Source organism: Acomys russatus, chromosome 10, assembly GCF_903995435.1.
Source record: "Acomys russatus chromosome 10, mAcoRus1.1, whole genome shotgun sequence".
NCBI lineage: Eukaryota > Metazoa > Chordata > Mammalia > Rodentia > Muridae > Acomys > Acomys russatus.
Window position 1 is genome coordinate 65,691,214 of NC_067146.1, and position 12,434 is coordinate 65,703,647.

The window sequence follows — 12,434 nt, forward strand, 5'->3', positions numbered from 1 at the left end:
ACACAGGGAAAGCTGTGACTGCAGGATCAGTCTCACTATTCTATAGGTGCATGTGTTCCCTTCCCACTGACATACTTGTCTTTCTAGAATACAGGTTGTCCAGTCAGCTGGTCACTTACCAGGTGTGGACTTAAGTTGCTGGGCTTGCAAATGAATTGCTGGTCCCTCATTGTGCGGGTCTATGTGGAGCTTTAATCAGTAAATGTCTCCACTTTCTATATTACATTAACGTTGGCTCATGCATATAACCACCTGCTGCTGATGTAGTTCTCCATCTTAAAAAGACTTAGAGTGGATTAACCAGGTCATTACATCTTAATTTAATAACGAGCATTACTGTAGAGTGATTGTGTGTAGGTATCTATTAGGTGTGTTTTTTAACCTGATGTGTGTATGTTTGGGGGGTAGGGTTAGAAAGGTGCACCGTGCAGGATTGCCTGCACTGACTGTGCAGAAGAGCAGATACTCGTGCTGCTCTGGCATTAATCCCAGGAACCACTAGCAGTAGTGGGGCGCCACCAATGTCACATGAGCACAGGGGCCTCATGACAAACATGGCTGGCATGTTCAACTGCATAATGCTCTGGCACTGTATTTTGAATGACATTAATTTATTAAATAAATTGTATATAATCAGTATCTGGTTTGGTTTTTTCTTTTGTGAATGGAGTGCTCTAGCTATGCTTGCAGTTGAGGTTTTGCCAGGCCAGCTTAGGTACTTGCAGGTGGGTTCTCAAAAAATGTGTTGACACACACACACACACACACACACAGAGGGAGGGAGGGAGGGAGGAAGAGAGAGAGAGAGAGAGAGAAACTGAGGCTGATCCCCCGTCACTTTCTGCTGTTTCACTTTCTGCAGTCCCCGTTATCCAACATAAGTTTTGGTTTGGAAATACTAAGTAGAGAATTGTAGAAATGAACAGTTTGAAATTGATGCAAATTGTCCCTTTAAGCTGCATGTTTGTACCAAGTAAGATAACATAACTGTTAGTCACTTAGAAACCAATTCACTCCAGGTTTGCTATGGCATGGAGGCGCCACACTTAGATAACTTACACCATCATAATTGTTGATCTAGTTCCTGATTTATGAAATAAGCTTTTATAAATATAATAAAGTCATGTGAAAAGAGAGTATATGTAGAATTTGATACAATGCCCAGCTTGAGGCATAGGAGTCTTAGGATATGTCTGCAGATAAAGAGAATTATTAGAATCATCTTGAGATGTTCTTTTAAAAGCTTGAGATAGTCAGGGAGGCCTATAGTCACACATCTTGGGGAAAATAAAGCATTGTACTTGAGTGCTATTATATTAGTTCAGGCCTTACATAAAGATTTAATAGATGATCAGTCTTTGCAGAGAACATCATTGGTCACGTTTACAGATCTTACTAAAGGATGACCAGCTCCATGGTGTACTTACAGTGCTGGAGATTGAACCCAGGAGGTCTGCATATGCTAGGAAGGCATCTAACCACTGAAATTCCACACCCATTCCTTAGCATATGTCTTAGGATTTTTATTGCTACAACAAAACACCGTGAAAAAAAAGTTGGGGAGGAAAAGGTTTATTCAGCTTACATTTCGACATTGCTGTTCTTTACTGAAGGAAGTCAGGACAGGAACTCAAGGCAGAAACCTAGAAGCAGGAGCTGATGCAAGTGCTGTAGAGCTTGCTCCTCGTGGCTTACTCAGCCTTCCATTTTATAGAACCTAGGACCATCAGCCACAATTAGCCCCCACTGATCACTAATTGGGAAAAATGCTTTACAGCTGAGGCTCCTTATGACTCAAGCTTGTCCCAGGTTGACACACAAAATCATTCAGTACAACATATTTAAGGCCTATTTTAGCTAGAGTTTCTATTGGCATGGTAAAACACCATGACCTAAAGCAACTTCAGTTTACAGTTTTTAAGTCTATCATGTAGGTAAGTCAGGACAGAGACTAAAGCAGAGGTCATGGAGGAGTGCTGCTTACTGGCTTGTTCATGGCTTGCTCAGCCTGCTTTCTTATACAACTCAAGATCATTGCCCAGGAGTAAGCTGGTCCCTCCCACATCAATCTACCAGTCAACAGAAAGCTCTGCAGGCCAGTGGAGTGGGGGTGCATCTTCCCAGATGACTATCAGTTTGACAAAAAACTAACCAGCACACCATTGTCTCTTGGAAAATTTAACTATTTGCTAGCTGGGTGTAGTGGTCGTGTCTTTAATAACAGCAGTGGCAGGCGAACCTCTGAGTTTGAAGCCAGTGTGGTCTCCATAATGAGTTCTAGGACAGCCAGGGCTTCATAGTGACATCCTGTCTAAAAAACAAAACAACTTTGTAAATTCTTGTTTGGCAAATAATTTTGGGGACTACAATCTATATGCCATATAATTCATCCATTTAAAAGCACAAACAGTTGAATGGTTTTAAGAATACTTAGAGTTGTACAGCCATTACCACAGACAGTTGTAAGGGGCTCATGGCCTCATCCCAGCAGTCCCCCTCCAAAGGGCCCCTTATTGGTCTTTCACCACATTGAGCCAGATTGTCTAAACGGAAGTCATGCTTTTGCTCTGGATCTTTGTATCTTTGGAATAAAGCCAGGGTTTGTTTCCAGCTTACAAGGCGTGAAGTTTTGCCTCTGTTTTTCTGGCCTAGTTTCTTCTCTAAAGTATGTTGGCTCACCACATCAAATGTTTTGTTTATTGGGCCTTATTTCTTTCATATAGTTTTATTACTGTTTTGTTTTTGTCTTAAACTCCAATTAAATCTTAGATAATCAGATAACCGAATTTATGCTTGCATTCACTTTCACGCCCCAAAATGTCCTGGTTCAGTTGGCAAATTGTGTGGTAAGACTGATTAAGTTCAGTTTACGTTTGGCTAACTTACTCAAGGAGGCACTAAAAAAAAAATCTTGTTTATTAGCCACCTGTATAGCTCAGTGGTTAAGTGGTCATGTGAATTTAATCTCCAGGACTCGGGGTAGGGATGTCTATTACCTTCATTTACATTTCGAATGCCCCACAAAATTATCTAACATTCACCAAGCTGTTATCATTACTTGTTTGAGTTGTCTTCACTACAAGTAAAATGGATTTGTGTCTAACCTAGTTATTTTCTGTTTTGAAATTAGAACTTAGTATTGAGATGTGTCTGACAGTATGAAAAGAGGGTTCAAATTGCCGTTAGATGAGCTGGCATTAGAATGAAACACGGGGCCGAGAGAACTGACCCAGCAGTTAGGAGGAGCATTAGCTGACTCAAGAGTTATGAGGTGCATTCGCTGGCTCAGCAGTTATGAGGAGCATTAGCTGCTCTTCCAGAGAGTGTCAGTTTGATTCCCAGCACCCACATGGTGACTCACAACCTCTGTAACTCCAGTCCCAGGACACACATAGTGTACAAACATACACATGCAGAAAAGAAACACCCCAACCAACACATAAAGTTAAAAAAAAAAACATTAAAATCCTCTAACCTTCTCAACATAAAGGATATAACTACATTTTATTTCAGAAATGAAAGGTTAGTTAAACATCTGAAAATCCTGTGGGAACCATATTAAAAGTAAAAGAAAAGCCATGTAATTCCAATTATAGCACAGAAAGTAGCTTGACAAATCCCAAGTTCTTTTGTGATAAAACAGTTTAATATGGACATGGTGGCACATGTCTGTAATCCCCAGTGGCCAGAAGGCTCTTGAGTAACAGGCCAGCCTGGGCTACACAGTGAAACTTTGTTTCAGGAACACAGAAAAAAATCCAAAACAAAGTTTCAGCAAAGTACGAATAGGAAATGGTGGAACATTGAAAAGCTTATACTATCCTATCTAAATAATAATAATAATAATTAATAATAATAATTTAAAAAATCAGGAACTACACAGGATGTCTACTTTGGCCTAAATGGGGTAATAGGACAAGAAAAAGAAAAGGCACATGGTTTAGAACAGCATTTCTTGATCTGTGGGTCACAACCCCTTTGGGGGTCAAATGACCTTTTCTCAGGGGTCACATAAGACCATCCAAAATTACAGTTATGAAGTAGCAATAAAAATGATACTATGGTTCGGTGTCATTACACATGAGGAACTGTATTAAAAGGTTGTAGCATTAGGAAGGTTGAGAACCACTGGTTTAGAAGGAATTGGTGAAGATATAGAATCCACTGTGTCCAAACCTACTAGCCACAGACACCTCTGCCTCCCCCCAAAAGCTACAAGGTCTTTATTTCTAGACATTATGTAATAAACTGATATGTCAAGACACATCTAAGAAGACCAAATAACTAAAAGGCCCTCCCAGGGACAGCCAGATGGGTCACAGGTGAAAGTGCTTGCCACCATGCATGCTTGATGACCTGAGATTATTTTCAGAAACCCATAGTGGAAGGAAAGAACTGACTTTTGAAAAGGTGTCCTTTGACCTCCACCATGTATGCTGTGACATGTGTACCCACACAAAAATAGCAAAAAATGTTAAAGATGGGGCAGGAAAGATGGCTCAACAGTTAAGAGCACTTAACTACTCTTGGAGAGGACCTGGCTTTGATTTCCAGCACCCATCTGGAGCTCCAGTAACGATCTGTATCTCTAGTTCTAGTGGATCCGATGTCCTCTACTGGGCACCAGTCACACAACTGTACAACAAAACACTCATGAAGAAAGTGATTTACGTTTTTTTTTGTGTGTGTGTGTATGTATTCTTATAAAAAGCCTGTCCTCACCAGCCAAGGACAAAACGTGCAGTAAACTTTGAACCCCTACCCAGATCTAGCCAATGGACAGGGCATTCTTCACAGTTGAGTGGAGAGTGGGGTCTGACTTTCACACGTACTCTGGTGCCCCATATTTGACCACGTCCCCTGGATGGGGAGGCCTGGTGGGCACTCAGAGGAAGAATAGCAGGCTACCAAGAAGAGACTTGATAACCTATGAGCATATACAGGGGGAGGAGGTCCCCCTCAGTCACAGTCACAGGGGAGGGGAGTAAGGGGAAAATGGGAGGGAGGAATGGGAGGATACAAGGGATGGGATAACAATTGAGATGTAATATGAATAAATTAAAAAAAAAAAAAAGCCTGTCCTATATAGGACACAAGGTAGTGTGACACCCTCACAAGAGTCTAAGCTCTTTGGCAAGGGACTCCAGAGACATTTAAGTGAATGAAATGTTAGAAGAAGATTCAAAGAAACATTTTTTTTTAAGTTCAAAGGAAAAAATGGACATTCATGTAAAGATTATAAAAATCCAAATACACATGACTAGAAAAGATGCTCACCAAGACATAATCAAACTGCCTGAAAGTTAGTATAAAACAAGAATTTTGTTGGGCGTGGTGGTGCACACCTTTAATCCCAGCAACCGAGAGGCAGAGGCAGGTGAATCTCTCTAGCCAGCCTGGTTTACAAAGCAAGTCTAGGATAGCCAGGACTACAAATAGAAACCCTGTCTTGAAAAAAAAAGGAAAGGAAGAATTTTAAAATCTCAAAAAGCACCAAGTCATATTTAAAGGCAACACTGTCAGACTAATGAAATTTCTCAGCTGGAACCCTACAGTCCTAGAAGGAATGAGAAAGATTCACATCCATAAATAATTACCCAGCAAGGTTAACTGAAAAATGAAAGATACATAGCTGGGTGTGGTGACACACGCCTTTAATATTAGCACTTGGGAGACAGAGGCAGGCGGATCACTGGGAGTTCGAAGTCAGCCTGGTCTACAAAGCCAGTCCAGGATAGCCAAGGCTACACAGAGAAACTCTGTCTTGGGGGGAAAAAAATAAGAAAAAAGAAAAGAAATGAAGGCAACAGCTGGATGTGGTGGCACACAGCTTTAAACCAAGCACTAGGGAGACAGAGACAGGTGGATCTCTCAGAGTTCCAGGACAGCCAGGGGTACACAGAGAAACCCTGTCTCATAAAACCATGGGGGGTTGAGGGGAGGAAAAGACCTTCTAAGATTAAAACCAACCAACCAAACAAGCAAAAAACCCCAGGGGAATTAAGACCACCCTTACAAGCCGGGCATAGTGGCGCACACCTTTAATCCAAACACTCGGGAAGGTAGAGGCAGGTGGATTGATGTGAGTTCGAGGCCAGCCTAGTCTACAAAGTGAGTCCAGGACAGCCAACGCTACACAGAGAAACCCTGTCTCAAACAAACAAACAAACAAACAAACAAAAAAAAAAAAAAAAAAGAAAAAAACTATGATTACAAACTATGCTTAAGCGAGCCCTAGATCCAGAAGTAAAAAATATAACCATAACCTGAGAGTACAAATCCTGCTACAGAAATAGATACAAAAACAAATAGAGAAGAATCAAACATCAGCACAGTAAACTATCAAACCATGGAGCTTAACAAACAAGGAAAAGAATAAAGAATATACAACATGAGCCGGGCGTGGTGGCGCACGTCTTTAATCCCAGCACTCGGGAGGCAGAGGCAGGCAGATCTCTGTGAGTTCGAGGCCAGCCTGGTCTACAAAGTGAGTCCAGGATGGCCAAGGCTACACAGAGAAACCCTGTCTCGGGAAAAAAAAAAAAAAAGAATATACAATATGCAAAGCAGCTAGAAGGTAACAAGCAATGACGCTCTGAGCCCATACCTCTTGTGGTTTGAATGAGAGTAGACCTCACAGACTCATGTATTTGAATGATTGGTCTCAGGTTAGTGGAACTGTTAGGGAAAGATTAGGGAGTATGGCCTTGTTGGAGGAGCCCATTGGTAGGTTTTGAGGTTTCAGAAGCCATGACAGGTACAATCTTGCACTCTCTCTCTCTCTCCTTCCCCCCCCCCCGCCTGCAACTTCAGGCAGCTATTGCTCCAGCACCTACCTACTGCCTGCTTCTCTCCCCACCATGATGGCCATGGACTCACCCTCTGAAACTGTAAGCCAAACCCCAACTAAATGCTTTCTTTGTAAGAGTTGTCTTGGTCATGTTTCTCCTTACAGCAATAGAACAGCAATAAAGACAATATCATTTGGTAAGTGAATTGAATTCTCCAAAGGAAAGATACAGATCATTTGAGTGGATTACAACAAACGCCGAGTTGGAGCTAGTTCATTGAGCAGAGTGCTTGCCCTGAGAGCATGGTTTGGCTCTCCAGGACCACAAAGCAAAACAGCTGTAACCTCCACACTTGCCAAGAGGGTTTCTGGGAGTTAAAGGGCAGCCTGAAATACCATCTCAAAGAAACCATAAAACAAAAAGCTGCCAAGACCCAACAGTGTGTTTCCTATAAAGAACTCAATTCAATAGTGAAAAGACACAACTAGAAAGAATGGAAAATGATATCCCAGGCACATGGCAGTGAACTCCTAAAGCCAACAGAGAGGTTGCACTTTTATCTGACCAAACAGATCTTAACACAAAATAAGTGAGAGACAAAGGCACTGGATAACAAACAAGGAATAAGTTGATCAAAGATAGTAGGAGCAGAGCATGGTGGTTCAGACTTGTAATGCCAATGTTCAAGAAGCAGTGGAGAATGACCTCAGGGCAGAAGCTAACCTGGACTAGATAATGAGACGCTGTCCCTAAATATAGGAAACACAGATATAACAGTTATAAATCAATATGGACCAAATGCCAGAACACACAAATGTACACATACTATTGAACCTGAAGACAGAGGAGCTGCTGAGGCTCTACATCCCCACCCGTGCACTATTTCATGACAGCTAAGATGCAGGGTCAGCCTAGGTACAAACAAACAGGTAAGCGACTAAGGAAAACATTACATATATACACAATTTAGTATTATTTGGCCATATAGGAAAACAGAATCCCATGACTTGCAGCAAAATGCACAGACTAGAAGATATTATATCAAGCAAAACAAGCTAGACTCAGAAAGATAAATATTACATGTTCTTTTGTATGTCAGAACAAATTTTGAAAATCAATCTGAAGGTAAAGCTGTAATTGTTGGGCCTGAGATATGGGGCAAGAATAGGGTAGCACCAATGTCTGGATGTCATCAATTCCATGCTGTATGCCTATGCAGGAATATATATAATCCCAGCGCATAAAATCAACAGATGTCAATAAAAAGTTGACAAGGAGGCCCCACCAGGGTGGTTCAGCAGGTAGAGCATATAGGGGTGATGATCTGGAGTCCGATTCCTGGATTCCACTCCCAGGAGTTATCCTCTGACCTCCACATGTGTGTTGGGTCATATGTGAGCACCTCCCACCAAGTAGAAAACAGTTCTGAAATTCTATTTCTTACATCAGTGGGCCATGTTTCCAACACATGTATAATGGAGCTAAAACAACTCCAGCCTGAGGAACACTGAAGCCTTAGAGATGCTGCAGTACACTATGACGTGGTTATGATGATGCCAATGCAAACATACTACAACGTCAGTCATGAAAACACAGCACAGAGCCAGCTAAGTCCAGCACTCTGGAGGCTGAAGAGGAAGAGTCTAAGTTTAAACCACAAAGTGTCTCAAACAAACAAACAAACAAACCACAAATATAACAGCACAGCAGTATGATTACACACACTGAGAGGGTAGTAGGCTGTACCATCAGGTTTATGTAAAAACCCTCTGCTGCTGGCATGGTAACAGAGTCATTTTTAAGAATACATCCCCATCCCTGAGTAATCATATATGCTTTGAGTTGGCAAAACCAGAAAGTCTGCCTTAACATTGGGTGAACAGCCACAAAAGACAAATCTTTAAGAAGTAGTTAAAAGGCTAAAAAGGAACTAGCAGGAAATGAGCGTGCTCATCAGACCCAACAGATGACAGGGAACTTTGCTTTGGCCCAGCTTCAGAAGAGACTTTCTCTGTTCCTCACAGCAGGGAAGGCACAGCAGCTGGACCTGTGGTGGGCACTCCCTGTATCCAGAGTGTGTCACAGGAACTGAGGCCAGGCCATGGCCGACAGAAGTCCACCCCCTATGAACCCTCATCATCTGGGCCCACACCACTTGAAGTGGAATTTCTATGGTCTCCCAATATAGCGGTATCAACTGGGAACAATGTTCATTCACAACAAGAACCTGTGGCAGCATTTCTGATTCATTCCACAACAATGCAATTCCACTTAAAGGAAGCATCCAAAAGGAGCCGTCTGCAGAATAGTCAGCACCGGTGGCTGGCAGGGCTGCTGGGAGGGAGCGGCTGGTAGTGGACACAGTTTCCTTTTGGAGTGGCAGAAAGTGACAACAGTGATAGTTGTACATCTTTGTGAATATCCTATAAATGATCTTAATTTTTTAAAATTATGTTTACTTATTTATGGGGTGTGTGGAATTCTACTGGATAAAGTTGACGTCTGACATCTCCGTATAGCCATTTGTGCTCGGTCTCTGTTGTTGGATTGACTCCCTTTTCTTAGTGCGGTTCTGACTCCAGCTGATCTGGTAACCCTAGGTTCTCTAAAGAGCATCACATAGCCCTTAGATTATAGGATAGACCCTTTCATGATTGAAACTGGTTTAGCAAACATTTGGGGATTCCTGGAGTACCCCACCCTATGCTAAGGAGATCCTAACCTCAATTGCATCTAGACCTTTACTGACCTCTAGTTGTATCTAGGTCCGCCACCCATAGGATAATTAAGTACTGGGTTTCCCTCTTGTGATAGGACTCACTGTGACTGCATGCATATGAGGCTCTGTACCACTGCATGTAGATTAAGTATCCTGGCACTCCTAGCCCCATCAATTCAGACACATTCATCCACAAACCCCTACCCACTGTCCCAGGTTTATAAAGAAAGGCTGGCATGCTTTCTCAGGTGCTCATCATTCCTTCACCATTTCTGAGACTGCATTTATAATAGGGAAGAGCCACTGCTCGATGCCCAGTGGTCAGGCAGCGATAGCAGGACTGCCTCAGCAGCCACTGGAGCCTGCTCCCTTGCCACCACTAGCTCAGTGCTGACCACCAGTGAAGCACTCGCTTGAGCCTCGGTCTCACCACACCTGCCTGCTGGCTGGTTTTGGACATCCAGTTAGCACAGCAGCTTAAGAAAGGGCTGTTAACACTTTAGATATCACCATGGGCTTGTGGAGCTCCTGAGTCTCCACTGCCTTCTGATAATTGCAGTCTCATTCTAAAAGAGCTAAAGTGTAACACTCTGGTAGAAAACTCATTTTCCACCTCTCCCTGGTGAGATCAGAAACCTGGCCTAGTGCCCAGGCTTTGGGCCTCACCCTGAGCATCTAAGCCACGCTTAACGGGGAAACAGAACCTTGAAACCTTTGATCTCAAGGTCCGTCTGCTCTCCTTCAGAAGCAAGCAGCACCTGGACTTACCCACTGGACATGGAACCCAGGTCACCTACCAGTCACTGAATGACAAGGGTAGGTTCTCTCCTATGTGGGTTCCAGAGAGCCCTTTCAGCCAAGCTATCTTATACACTCCTGTATTTTAAAAAGATAAAAAGTGCATACTGTATGTAAACTTTGTGGCATGTAAATTATATTGCAATAAGATAGGGCATCATAAGACTAGCAGTTTGATATTTTGTTGCTTGATAACATTCGGAAATTTCCATTTTGAAATGTAAAAACATTAAAAAAAAAAAACCTTCATCTTAAACTGGGAGTGGTGGTGCACATCTTTTTAATCTCAGCACTCAGGAGGCAGAAACAGATGGATCTTTGTGAGTTTAAGTCCAACCTGGTCTACAAAGTGAGTTCCATAATACCCAGGGCTGATACATAGAGAAATTCTGTTTTGAAAAACAAAAAGGAAAAAACCAAAACAAAGAAAACCTTTCATTTTTGGTGCTGGAGAGATGGCTCGATCAGAGAACCCTGTTTCAAGTCTCATCTCATGGCTTCCCTGTACCTTGGTATAGTGGCATACACCTCTATTCCAAGCACCTGGGTCATGGAAGCAGGAATAAATTCAAAATCCACCATGGACTATGTGAAACACTGTCTCAAAAAAACAAACAAACCAGTCCCATATAAATGTCAGAGTGAAACTGAGCTCAGAGCCCCCAGGAAACAGCTCTTTGGGGGGTGGAGAAGCAAAGTAGCTGCTCCCCATCCCAGATACCTGGTGGCTGCCGAAAAACGATAGACCCTGCACTCAGCCAACGCTACCCCTAATGAACCTCCTTTCCCATCCTCAGCTTGAAGCATGCAATCTGTGATCTCCTAAACTCTGCTCACTGAACGAATGGGTCCTACACCCTGCTCATGGCATGGCCAGAGCTAGAGACCCCCACTTATCTGTCATTAAATAAAGGCAGCTTTAGCTGTTCCAAGTCATCTAAGTCCCATCTTTTATTCATAAAAACTTAATTCGTACTCATCCTTACACTTCCTAAAACACCCTGGGTCATTTGGGGACCACTGTGTGTTATAAACTGCAGTGATTTACCGTTCATGCAAAGACTTCTTTGCACATATAGAAACATGGTAGTTTTTCACTATAGGAGGCAAATATTCTAAATATCTCCCACCTGCATGCTTCAGCATGTATCGATATTAGACTTTGGACTGTGTTGTGTTAGAATGTGGGTTATTGTATTGTTCTAAAAAATACAGTTTAGTAGTTCATTTTAGCGTGTATATGTACACCCCTGTTCTCATGCTGTGGCATGTCAGAGTCACATGTGGGAGTCAGTTCTCTACTTTTATCATGTGAGCTGTGAAGACAACTCAGGGCATCAGGCTTGGCTATCTTGCTGATCCTGTTTTGTTTTGCTTTGCTTTTGTTTTTGAAGTAGGATCTCATGTAGTCTATGATGGTCTCAAACTTCTCCCTCCTCCCATCTCCCAAGTGCTGGGATTAGAGGTATATGTGACTATACTTCAAATTTTATGTGACACTGGGGATCAAACTCAGGACTTCACTAGGCAAAAATTCTAGCAATTGAGATATATTTAGCCCAGAATGTTTGATTCTTAAAATTGCTATTTGATGTTGACACCAGGGGTCATATTGATGTGAGTGATCTGCACTGCCATATGAGGCTGTGACAGATCCACCCTGTCTCTAGTAGCCATGTCTGGGTCCATGGTTCTTTCAGCTGGGGTCTTTGTTGACATCTGTAGCCTGTGTTACCACTGAAGGCCATGAGGATATCCATAGTTCATGTTACAGCCTGAAGCCATATTGTTATCTGTGGCTACCTAAACTCATGTTGCTGTCCTTGGCCTATGCTGCCCAGGGCTATGATGGTGTCTGTAGCCCAATGCAGCAGCAGAAGGCTGTGTGTGTGCTACCAGATACCATGCTGAGGTCCACGGCATGTGCTGACATCAGTGCTGTTGCCGGAAACCATGTGTAAGTCCATGATCCAGTCTCCCACTGACTGTAAAGGACAAGGAAGCTACTTCTGCCATGGCATTGGCGACTTCAGACTCACAGTTGAGAAAGAGAGACATAGAAGGCTCCTGTGGCAACCCACTGCCACCCCCAAAAAGGAACAGCATAAATAGAAAGCCATCAAAGA